Raw genomic sequence first — 13,902 nt, 5'->3', positions numbered from 1 at the left:
ATTAGTAAAGTAGAAGTTAAACAAACAGAAGCTGAAGTTATGGAATACCTGTGAAATGAAGGATTTAGTGTAGAAAGTTTAACACAGGTTATGTCACACCATGATGGAACAATGAGTCCCCAAACTAAGGAGAAACAGATGGAGTGGGAGACATTTGAAGAAGAAATATGGACATGGGAAAGTAAAAGAGATTTAATGTAGTGCAATATTTATGCAAGTGAGAAAGCAAAACTAATTAATACAAAAAAATCATCACCGAAGATATTTAAAGATAAATACAGGCACAGGCATTTAGATATGGAAACTTTCACAATGCAAAAAATAAGAAAACGAAGGTGGAAAGTTGAAAAGAGGATTAGCAATGGAGAAGATAAAGAAAGAGAAACTGAAGTTATGGATTATCTGCAAAGTTAAGGATTTAGTGTAGAAGATCCAGCTCAGGTAATGTTGCTCATCTGCTCAGGATAAAACAGATGAGCATTCATGGGTTCTGTTCAAGCAGCTTTATTACATACAAACACATCAGAAATTAGGCTTTGCAACTTAAACTTAAATAAACATAAACAGACTGACTACTGCAGTCATACATGTTAACATTCTGGCTGTTTTCTCAAAACAGCACTGCTGCCTGCACGTGCACTGAATTTATATGCAGGTGCTACATCTGGAAATGCTTCTTAAAGGTACATACACATGCTCAGATCTATGGGTAACAGCACAGCATGATGGAATAATGAGTTCCTAAATTAAGGAGAAAAAGGTGGAAAAGGAAGCTTCTGATCACTTGTGACATGAAGGTGCACTGGAGCCTTCAGTAAGAAAACTTCAGTAAGAAACCAGTGCAAAGTTTCATGATGTCCAAAGACATCACTATCTCATTGCACTGTGCCTTTATCAGACCAATCATAGAGTAAAATGCTCCTTTTGATATGTACGTGTACCAGGCAAATACAACAACTAGAGTGATCTCAGAGGCTCCTTACAAAAAGAATATAAGGTATAATAAGCCTGCCTTTTGCAGAGCACCTTAAAGCCCTTTCCCTCTATTCAGTCTCTTATAGATTGCTGAGGGGTGATCTACGCCTTGCTTACAAGGCATCCACAAATTCCACACTTATAAATCTCCTGCATATTAAGTCAAAGAGTACCAGACAGGTACTAAGGACCTGAAATTTGTCTGTGACTTAAAAAGAATATGTTGGAGAAACAGATATATGTCACAGAGAGACTGTCCCTCCTATTGAATAGTCTTTCCACCAATGTGAAGCTGAGTTCTTCTACTACCTAATTTAAGTGCAACACAAACCAGTGGCTGGGAACAGAAAATCTATACCATGTTTGGCACCCATGTCCCTTATAGACAGAGGTCGGTTATAAATACCTAGCCCTCAATGTCCTGTTGGATACAGGACATCATTATCCTTTTGGGAAAGCTTGGCTAGGCTTAGAAAGTACAATGGTTCATTAACCTAGTCACAATCTATGAATCTATGAATCTGAAAACATATGAACACAGTAATCAAGACTATTAACAGAAATTCAGTGATAGAATAGAAACAAATAGTTTTTTTTTGTGTGCAGCTAAATTAATAACAGATGGAATCTTGCCACAAAAATGCAGACTAATAAGGGAAAGAAAGGGAAATATAAAATGCCATCATGGAAGCATCGAATAGAAAAAAATTATAAAGCAGTTAAGACAAGAAGTGTCATTGTTAGAAGATTATAGAAGAAAGAGCACTTCAACAAACATACTTAAAAAACACAGACATTATTAAAGCAATGCACGGTATCAGAACAGATCAGGTTTTATCATACACTATTGCAAATAATAAAATACATCAGCACAAGTAGAAGAACTTAGAAGACATGCTGATAAATGTAAAGGAAAAGTACAAAATAAGCAATTCAATGATGACTCAAAAACGTTTTACAGAGAATTGGGAAACAAAGCAAAAGGAATAGAAATGCCAGCAAAATAGAAGGAATAGACACATTTTGGAGAAAATGTATAAAGACCCTGTGGAACATAACAAAAATACTGAATGGATAGAAGAAGTAAAAGAAATAGTAAGGAAATGAAATGTACAGGATATTAAATCTGATAAAGTAACACCTAGAGAAATTAAAACAAAATTAAGAAAAAAGTCTTAATTGGAAACCCCCAGGCTAGATGCAGTACCTAACTTCTGGCTAAAAGTATTAACATTTTTGCACAAAGATCTAGCTTTGAGTAAGAACTACTTATATATGTATCAGACACCAACCTAGCAACAAGAGAAAAACAATACTCCTCCTTAAGAGGCAATCTATAAGTCATCCTAAAAAACTGTAGACTGATAACTTGTCTTCCAATGATGTACAAACTGTATACTGGAATTGATGTCAACAGAGTTTATAGTCATTTAGAAGAAGTCTCAATCATGGCAATAGTATAAATGGGTAACAAAAGAATGCCATATGGAACAAATGACCATTGGTTGCTAAATAATATCATAATGGATAACTGTAAAAAGTGGAAGATTCTAAGTATGGCATAGATAGGTTACAAAAAATCCTCTACTCACCTTCAAAACTACAAACAATTTAGAAATTGCACCAAAAATATATTAACTTAGGCAAGAAAAATGTTTACCACAATGCCCAAACTAGCCTCCACCTTAACCACCCCCAAATAAATCTGGAATACTGTCAATAAGATTCTTCATTCCAGAAATCCCACAATACCTAACTCTTACCCAATTTGGCACAAGAAACTGCCACCCTTCTGAACAGCTGCTTTATTGATTCCATCCGTAAACTAACCCTAACATCAACCACTCTCCCCCAGCAACTCACAAAACCCCATTTCACTTAAGCCACTTCCCACTGCATACATAAAATCGCTTCCTCACACACACTAAAGCTATGTTCTTCTTCTTTTGATAACTTACACCATGTCCTTCTAAAGCTTTCTGCCAACTCAATCGCTTACCCTATCTTTATACTATGATTATACTAATCAATAGGTCAATCCAAGAATCAATAAGCACAGCTATCTAGAAAATATTCTATATCATACCATTACATAAAGGAGGAAATTCCACAGATCCTTCCAACTTTAGGCCCATAGCCTTACTGCCCTCACTCTTTAAAACCCTCAAAAATGCATACACATACAGCTTCTTAACTATCTCATTCTAGAAAATCTTCTGACATCAACACAACATGGTTTTCAGCCAAACATAGTACTGCTACTGCCCTTATATCCTCCACACATACTGTAACTGAAGCTAGAGACAATAACAAACTTGTCTCTTATCTGTTTCTCAACCTCAAAAGCCTTTGATAGGGTATCACACTGAAAACATCTGTTACTCTGCCAGCCCAGCTATCATGAATTTTGTATTTTTTGTGAATATTGGTAGGACTTATACAGAAGTGTGTGTAAAGTACTCAGCTAAAATGTTACCACAGCATGCCCAATTGGAATAGAACAGCAATGTACCCGCACTATTGTGAATGTTTAGATGCATAGATTTAAAGGAAACTAGAACATAGAGGGTTAACTAGCAAAACTTCAAGAAAAGAGTTGAAATTAAATTGTTTTCATAATGTCTGGGCTGTAAACTAAAGTTGTTATCTTTCAGTTTCAGTGCAGTAGCAAACATAATATCTAGAGCTAGAATTGTTTTGTATTGTCTTGAAAGAGAAGTAATTAGAGGATTTGAGAAGTAGGAGTATTTTATTATTTTATGGCTTCTAGGATCTACAAACATCTGAGAGATATGTATTTTTCACAAGGAGATGCTAAAATTCTGGTAGTTTCTGACAAATGGGGGTTTAGCTTGGGAACTAAAGTCAGGTGGCAAAATGTGATGTCATCCAAGCTAACCCATCAGTAATAATTGATATTAATGTAAGAGTTTTCTCAAAAAGAGACTGTGCATTTTGTATCAGTCTTTTGACCTATATACAACAACAGGTAGAAGATCCATTCAATACCTTGCCCTGCTGTAAGTAAGTTTCGAGGGCATAGTAACTCCTTTAGATTCAGATAGAAATATAGTAAAATATAGCTTAGATGTTTTCTTTATTTATTTGAGACAGTTCTTCAATGTTGTTTAAATATTTCTGGTGATTTTGAACTCTGATGTAACTGATTACTTACTGAGTATTGTCTTGTTCTTTTATTATTTATTATTAAATATATTTAAACATTTTTAATTGTGGCTGGTCTGTTTAGAGATATTTATGCTCTTAGCGTACTTGCATATCTGTATGGTGACACTGTACATGTCACTCCTAAATAGCCTTGCTCTTGGTCAGACTATCATTTGGATTAATAGCAACATTACACAGTAGGATTGGACACCGTTTGCTAAGGGCTTTAAAGTAGCTGATAAGAGTGGCTGGTGGCATAGCTAGTAAACCTGTGCCAGCCTTTCCCAGGTGTGCATGTGTGTGTGTGTGTGTGTGTGTGTGTGTGTGTGTGTGTGTGTGTGTGTGTGTGTGTGTATGTGTGTGTCTGCTACTTGGGCAGGCACATGAAGCACTAGTTGGACAGAGAGGGTGCTTGAGGTTTTGGCTTGGCCACTCGGCTGAAATTTCAACTCTATAGCTGTGCCAGTGGGGAGTCTTACTGGGGACCTCAGGAAAAGAGGAAGCAACCAGCCCCTGACTGACTGTGATTTCTGTGTGCTCTTAAAGGAAATTGCACTTTACTGTGTGTACTTGTCATCTTCCCAGTATGTACATTCCCCACTGTTGCCAGTGGTGAGGATTGAGGCTCCTTGATTACTGTGCCAGTGAAGGGGGGTCAATTATAAATTGGTTGGCAGTGGTGGGATAGCCATATCACATATTAATTGGCTTGTAGTGGTGTGGATGTTAAATTCCTGTAGCCTGCAAACAATAAGGAAGGTGGTTGTGCTCACAATCAGCCACACAGTGGACATTCAGAGTTTCATATCACAATTGTTTTATTTTTTTTTTTTTGTTAGCTTAGTTAGTCAGGGAGAGCAGGCAAGCGTGTCAGTAGAGGGGTATGACAAGCTGACAAGGAGCCAGTTGGCTGAGATGAACCAGGCTAAAGGACTGGTGCATGCTAAGCTGACTAAAGTAGAAATGATTGCAGCCTTGGGTACAGCTGCATCACAGACCAGCAAACAGGAGGACAGCCAGGCTGGCTTTGGAGATGTACAACTCTCAGCAAATGAGCAGTTCAACATTTCTACAGAGGACTTAAAAATCTATCTGGAGTTAAAGAGACTTGAGCTGGAGGCCAAATGTTTGGAAATAGAGTCAGCAAAGAGATTGCAGCAGGAGAAACAAATGGAAATAGAAGCAAATGAGAGACTGTCACATCTGGAAGCTGATGAGAATGAGAGGCTAGAATTCACTTTGGCTGGGTGGGTGGAAAAGGAAGCCAGCAAGTAGGTGTGTTTGAGGATATCCCTGCAGATGTTCTGATAGGGAGTGATTTTGATAATGCGGTACCTTGCGTGCATGCAGTTACACGCATTCAGGCTTGGAGACAAGCATGTGTGTCTGGGTTCCTGGGGGAGACCCAGACAGATTAGCACACTTGTAGCCAGGACTGGTAAGGTGGTTACTTTAGAGAGGGACCTACCCTGTAGCATTGAGACTGATGGTGGGCCACAGATGCTTGTGGTGACTGATGTTCCCTTGGACAGAGTGACTGCAAGGGCAGAGGTGAGTAGTAGTACCCAGGCTGATAGTGAGGCACTGCTGTCAGAGAATACCAGACATCCTGTGGAAGACGAGCTGGGTAAATTTACAAAGAGAGAGTTGAGACAGGCTCAGCTCTCAGACTCAATATTACAAGACCTGAGAGAGGGAGCTTGTGAGGCACTTGATTTTCAAGGGAAGGGGGATCTGTATACTGGGACACAGGGTTACTGTATAGAGAGTGGACCCCTGAGGGAGGGCTAGATGTTGAGAGAATACAGCAGTTGGTAGTGCCCCGAGCCTACCATCTGGCACTTCTAGACATAGCCCTGATATTCCCTTTGTAGGTCATATGGGGATAAAGCATACAAAGAGATGTATTATGCAGAACTTTTATTGGCCTGGGATTTCCAGAGATGTAACAGGGCACTTGACCTAGTCTGTTACTTTAAAGTCTGAGGTTACTATAGAATTAGAAATGACACAAGACACCAAGGCTCAAACTTAACAATTTATTAAGCAAAAACTTACAAAATAAACAGAAACAAATCTAATAAATCATGTATTTACAAGCATATGCATAAAGAAAATCATTTTTGCCACTGATAGAGAGACTTCAATCCTATTCAATGCAGCTATCTGTTCAGTCAAGGCAGGGTTGACACTGGCAACATGGCTCTATGCTCAGTTCAGGCTGATGCTGTGATCAAATCCGGATGATGATGATTTCCATTTTTTCCTTTGAGCTTTTTATAGTCTTGAGCAAACAACAGGGTCAACAGATTCAACTAATGACATATAGATCACAAGCTCATCATGAGTTGATGGAATATTTTAGAAAATTACAGATCATTTCCTAAGTTGTAAACAAGTCTCGTAATGTCTGGTCTTATGCCTTACTTCCCTTTTCTAAAGAACAGTTAGCCCACAAACTTGTGATATAGTTCCTCATTGAAATCCTCATATTCTGGTAAACATCTTTTAAGCTGATAAACAACTTACAGGTCAATAAAAGTTCAGTTATACCAGTAATCAGTGAGCAAGGCCTGCTCTTAAGCATATTGTTACAGTATTTAGCAGCATGTCAGATCAAGCAATAATCAAACATACACAGCAGTATGTGGCTTGAGGCATAACAAAAAACAGGTAGAATGTGTGGATCCATCACAGCACTGCAGGACCTGTGACAAGTGCCAAAAGGTAAGCAAGGCAGGAAACAGAGTAATAGCTCCTTTGATGCCTTTGCCTGTGATTGAGGAGCAATTTTAGAGGGTAGCTATAGATGTTGTGCGGCCTCTGAGTACCCCAAGCTCTACAGGGAAGACATATATCCTACTGGTAGTAGATTATGCTACCAGATACCATGAGGCAGTGCCATTTTCCTCCATTGAGGCAGAAAAGGTGGCAAATGCCTTGTTAGAGATTTTCAGCAGGGTAGGTTTCCCAAAAGAAATGCTGACTGACAGAGATGCCAGTTTCACTTCAGATATGCTGGCTTGTCTGTGGAAGCACTGTGGGGTGAAGCACCTAAAGATACCCCTTACCTTCCCCAGACTAATGGTCTTGTTGCGAGGTTAAACTCTACACTCGAGGCTATGCTACAAGCATATGCAGACCAGTTTAAGAGGGAGTGGGGCAAATATTTGCCCCATTTGTTGTTTGCTTACAGAGAGGTTCCCCAGGAATTCACAGATTTTCACCCTTCGAGTTGCTGTATGGGCATAGGGTGAGGGGACCTCTAGATTTGATTTCTGATGAGTGGGAGGATAAGAGTGAATCCCAAAAGGAGTCTGTTGTGGCATATGTCCTAAACCTCAGGACAAGGGTCAGGGAACTCTTGGCTTAGCCCAGGAGAACCTGGCAAAAGCCCAAAAGCAGAAAAGGGTCTGGTATGATAGGAGTGCTCATGCTAGACAGTATGCTGTAGGGCAGTAGGTAATGGTTCTCATTCCTGTCAGACACAACAAGCTACAGGCAGCTTGAGAGAGGCCCTTCAAGGTGGTAAGGAAGGTCAGTGATGTTAACTACATGGTAGAATTGCTAGGCAAGAGGCAGGGGCATAAATTGTATCATGCTAACATGATGAAACATTACCATGATAGGGAGGTCCTTGTGCTGAGTATCTGTAGTGGATGGCTGGAGGAGTCTGAGGGGGAATCTGGTGACTGATCTCCTCAGTGAGGCTCGGACTGACACCTCAGTGGAAGAGGTAGCAATGTCCCAGCAACTATCACCTACCCAGGATCAAGAAATCCAAGCAGTGCTACAGGAGTTTGGGGACATGTTCTCTGAGAAACTAGGGTGCACCCACCTGGTGCAACATCATGTGGATACAGGACCCCAAAGGCCTATTAAGCAGGCCCCTTATAGGGTGCCTGAGAGGGTCAAACAGACTCTGAGGGAGGAGATACAGGAAATGTTGGAACTAGTTGTAATTCAGGAGTCCGGCAGTCCCTGGGCCTCCCCAGTGCTGCTGATACCAAAGAAGGATAAGTGCAACAGGTTCTGTGTGGACTACATGAAACTAGTCACAGAGTCAGAAGCTTACCTCATGCCTAGGACAGATGAAGCCCTGGAGCAGCTGGGTGGGTCTAAGTATCTTACCACTACTGATATTACCAAGGGTAACTGGCAGGTGCCCTTGACTCCCAGTGCTAGAGAGAGGTCATCTTTTGTGACTCCTTTTGGCTTGTATGAGTTAAAGAAGATGCCCTTTGGGATGAAAAATGCCCCAGAGACTTTCCAGAGGCTGGTAGATCATATCCTATTAGGAGCAGGAGATTTTGCCCTTGCTTACCATCTTCAGCCATTCCTGGCAAGAGCACCTTCAGCATGTCAGGGAGGTGCTGGGCAGACTGCAGAGGGCAGGGTTGACCAGTAAGCCCAGTAAGTGTCAGATGGGTATGGCAGAGGTCTCCTACCTGGGACATATTGTGAGGAGTGGTAAGATCAGGCCAGAACCTGCCAAAGTGGAAGCCATTCAGGCATGGCCTGCCCCTGTTACCAAAAAGCAGGTGAGGGCATTCTTAGGAACAGCAGCGTACTACAGAAAGTTTGTTCTCAAATATAGTACCTTAGATGCTCCCTTCACAGACCTGACAAGGAAAAACAAGCCAGATAAGATAGTGTGGACCTCAGCATGTGAGCAGGCATTCCAGAAGCTTAAGCTTTGGGAGGACCGCCTGTGTTAGCCAGTCCATATTACAGCAAATAATTTGTTGTGCAAGTGGATGCTTCAAACCATGGGGTGGGAGCTGTACTCAGCCAGGTCTCCTCAGAGGGAGAAGAGCACCCAGTGGTATATCTCAGTCATAGACACCAACCCAAGGAGGAATGCTATGCAGCTGCAGAAAAGGAATATCTAACTATAGTGTGTGCACTTCCTAAACTTCACCCTTTTCTGCATGGAAGACAATTCACTGAAGTTACAGACCACAGTCCCTTAACATGGCTATACTGAGCCAGCCAGCAAAATGCCAAGTTACTCAGCTTGAGCCTAGGGTTGAAGGCATATTATATAACAGTGCACCACCACAGTAGGGTTAGCAATGACAATGCAGACAGGGCTATCAAGACAGGGTATGGGGTAGTGTATTCCAAGATAGACTCACCCTCTCAAGCAATGTTTTGCAAGGGTCACTTGAAATACTAGCTTGAGTTTTTTTTTTGGGGGGGGGGGTGTCACACTGCCAGCCCAGCTATTGGGACTTTTGTAAATAATTCTATGTCATTTGTGAATATTGATATGATCTATACAGAAGTGTGTGTAAAGTACTGAGCTAAAATGTAACCACAGCATGTCCTATTGGAATAGAACAGGAATGTGCCTGCACTATTGTGACTGTTTAGATGTATATGTTTAATGGAAACTAGAACAGAGAGGGTTAACTTGCAAAACTTCAAGAAAATAGTTAAAATTATTTTATTTTTATAATTGCTGGGCCATAAACAAAAGGCGTTATCTCTCAGTTTCAGAGCAATAGCAGACACAATGTCTAAAGTGAGAAGTTTTTTGTATTGTTTTGAAAGAGAAGTGATTAGTAGGTTTGAGGTGTAGAAGTGTTTTATTGTTTTATGACTTACAGGATCTACAAAATCCTGAGAGACTAAAACTAATACTGAAGACTTTCTTGATATCTAGTCCAAGCTATAAACCAATTTGCTATATTCTTTTTTTAACTTACAGTTTTGGTGTGATTGACTAGCCCTTAAAAGTAACAACTGGACAAGAAAACAAGAAAAATGCCTCATGCTTATCACATGGTATATAAAAATCAGTGTATACTAAGACTGTATATCCCTCATTCTGATGAGGTATATGCCTCTTTGAAATTGATTACATGTATATATGTGCAATAGTGGGACTGCATCAGTGGCGGCTGGTGACTTCAAATCAAAGGGGGGCTGCAGGAGACAGCTGAATGGGTGGGGTCAATGGGAATGGGTGTGACCAACTAGAAAGGGGAGGAGCTATGCTCAAAACCACACAAACTTTAATTAAATACGCTGCCCTGGGTACCAAACCATCATTATGGGAGTCCAATCAAGACAAAATGAAGTGTAGAAGAAAAAATATTTCAATCCATTGGCTGCATAACAGCTTACTTAATATCTGGATGGAAAGAAAAAGGATGTGAGGCATGAAAAAATAAATTACTTTTTAAATACATTACTGGAATGCCAGTCAAAATCAAGTATAAGAAAAACAAGCAGCACTTAACTCAGATTACTTCTCCTTGCACTCCAGTTCTAATTATAATTTATATTCAGCTTTATTAAAGTATCAAGTAACATGCTGAAAGTAGCAATCTCTGTGATACCCTCATTTGTAAAAATGTTTCTTATCCAAAAAAGACCTGCTGCCTAACAGCTATCTACTTGTTTCATGGGGAAAACATGATCAAAGTAAAAAATGAAAAGCAAACAAGAAATAAGCTCAACATATATTGCTTAAAGGATTACTGCACAGGATATGGACCACGCCTGATAGATTGGCATTCTGTTTAGTTTGCAGGTAAAGCCTGTAATGAGCTTAACGTAATTTAATCCTGGCCTTTATTACAAATACTATCATATGCATTTCAATACCCAAGGCTTATACATTATCTAGTTATGCAAGTATTCTCTGCATGGCAACAACAGAAAGGTTTTCAGTGTTGGCAATACTGCTTATTAAAACTTACTTGCATCTTACAATATCAGACACGCTTACCTGATGGTCATTAAAGCACTGCTACTTAAACACAGAGCAAAAGGCACTTTCTGAATAATGCTAAGCACATATCAACAGTATAAAAATGACAGAAACCAGAACATTCTGCAAAATCAATGACAGATGAAAAGCCACTGTAGTACTTGTTTTTACCTTGGATGGGGGGGAATAGTCTGCACATTTACACTGCATAACTGCTCCTTGCCTTGCTTGGACACATCCAGAGTCACTACATGGGGGAGTGGGGGTGCAACAAGTTTGTCACAATTTGAAATGTCTCTGGCTGACTGCGATGGCCCTGACACATTTGTCACACCTCTCAACCTCAGAGCAAGACATCTGGACAAAGCCATACATAGAAGTGGGACAAAGGCCCAAAAATAAGGACAATTTTTTTAAATATTGCTCTTATAAACTTAGAAAGATAATAGAATAGTAGGTTTTGTATTAGTATGAATTTTCTTAAAGGTATGAAATCTGAAACTCAAATGTCTTTCATTATTTTCTAACTTCAGTCTTTAATGATTTGTCACTAATTTGCCAAAAAAACACAATTTTATGAAAAATGGACCAAAAATGTGATGCAAAAATATAAAATAGCCACACAATACAGCTGGGAAACTGTCAAAGAAGGGACACTTTTAATATTAGTACTGCTAACTTGAGCAGCTGACAAAATAAAAGAATCTACATGCATTCCTGAAATAAAAGTAATCTATAACTGATTATTACAGTTATTTATTAATTGCAAACCCTCCATGTTTTCTTCCAAAATTGCCATTTTGCAGAGGGATTATTAGGGGAAGAGCAAACATTTTAAGTCAAAATCGGGGACAGTTGAGGGGTTTGGATATGCCTAATTCTATAAAGCAATTTTATTTGCACGTACCTCTCAACCTGTTAATGCAGGAAATCTGGACAAGGCCAAATATATTGGGGGAACATAAAAATTGCTCTTGTATAAACTTAAGACAGTTGATAGAATAACAGGTCTTGCTTTAGCATGCATTTTTCTGAAGGTTATGATGTAAAACTCAATATCTGTCATTTAGTGACTTAATTCCTAAACGATTTGCCAGAAAACCACACATTTTATGAGGAACAAACCAAAAATAAGAAGCAAATATCTATTCATTCTGCAAAAATATGGACAGCTGAGAGGTATAGTTCAACCAGGGCTGTCTGAGTTTGCTGCCCTTCCCCTCTCAAAATCATGGTCAATTGGAGCCTCCCCCTGCAACCATTCCAGTGTCCCATTTCTTGGTTATTTTGCCCCATTTACCATAAACAGTGTAATGTGCATACTGCTTTACTTCTGCGATGATTTGGATTTCATTTGAAAGTTTTATTTTGCATTTTTACAGCACAAACCCCAATAGATATCTGCTAAACAAAGCAATGCAGTCTCACAATGAAAACAGACTTAGCATTAAAACTTCTCTGCCCTTGAAACTCACATGCATTGAAACAGCACTGAAACCCACATTCAAAGAAAATACATTTTGCCAGTGGCAGATAAAGATTAACTTTGGGCTGTTTTCAAATCATAGGCCCCTTGAACACGAAACATACACATGCTCTTTGATACACCTTCCCGATTGTATTAAATTGTATTCCTTGTACAATACAGTACAGTTGTTAGAGGGCATTTTAAATTTATTGTTTTGAACATTAGTAAACAATGAAACAAAATGCATGCACTAATGACAAAACTACCCAATTCAGAACATTTCCATCATAAAAGTCTGCTCAACCTTCTACACTCCTCCAGTATCAGTAAATATGCACAATCACTGAAGTGTAAAAGTCATCTAATAATTCCACATTAAAGAAATCTGTAACAATGAAGAGGTTGCTGCTAGCAAACAACTTTATATGTCATTGTTTATTCATCTACAAATAAAGTGCCTGTTACCCTTGACAAATAAATTGCCTGTTGCATTCATTAAAAAAAATGATAAGCTAGTAATATCGCAATAGGGACTGTATGGCAAACTGATAACAGGCTCATAGTTACTACTCTAGGTATCTTTGCCAAGAAGGACTGCAGAATCCACCCACTTTACAACACAGTACAGTATCAGCAATGCATCTATCTACTGTGGGAGTAGAACCCATAACCTTCTGCATCAAAAGCAAGTACACTAACTGCTGTGCTATTAACAATGCAAGCAGACTCAGAATAAGCAGCACTAAAGTTTTGTTCCCCTGCAGCTCTCAGTTCCTTGTAAAATCTACTTGACACAGTTGTATCTCTGAACTTTGCAGCACAAGAAATCTTGAAAAAGCTGAAATTTATTGGGGGGGGCAAAAGCCAAAAAAACAGGGACACATTTTAAACATTGCTTGTACAATGTTGGAAAGTTGCTAGAATAAAATGCTGTGTTACCACCATACATTTCACTGCCACGTCTTTAACTCAGGGGACCCTGTGCAAAACAGTCAGAGAAACATACCACTATGCCAAATCAGCTGTTTTGTGAAAGACAGGAAGACAAACTTAAATGGCTACCATTTAGTGAATTCAGTTCTCACCATAGCTGTCAACCTCTTGGCACAAAACACCTGAACAAAGCCAATAATGGGGGAATACAGCACCCAAACATATTCAGTGAATTCAGTTCTCACCATAGCTCTCAACCTCTTAGCAAAAAACATGTGGAAAAAGCCGATAATAGGGGGGGGGGGATACAGCCCCCAAACATTCAATGAATTCAGTTCTCACCATAGATAGCTCTCAACCTTAGCACAAAATACCTTGACAAAGCCAATAATGGGGGAATACAGTCCCAAAAATAGGGACAAATTTCAAATATCCATGTTATAAACTTAGACATCTGCTAGAATAAACAGTTTTGCGTTACCATGTACTTTCTGAAGAATATGAAGTCTGAAATTCAAATGCCTGTTATTTTTAAACATTTAACCAGGAAACTAGTCTGACTTGGAACAAAAGACAATTTTCAGCAGAGCAGGGAGAAACTCTAGACACATCTTTGTAAGATGGGAGGACATGCAGA

Source organism: Protopterus annectens, chromosome 4.part1 (genome assembly GCF_019279795.1).
Source record: "Protopterus annectens isolate FY-2018-M chromosome 4.part1, PAN1.0, whole genome shotgun sequence".
Classification (NCBI taxonomy): Eukaryota; Metazoa; Chordata; order Ceratodontiformes; family Protopteridae; genus Protopterus; species Protopterus annectens.
This window is presented reverse-complemented; position numbering follows the sequence as displayed.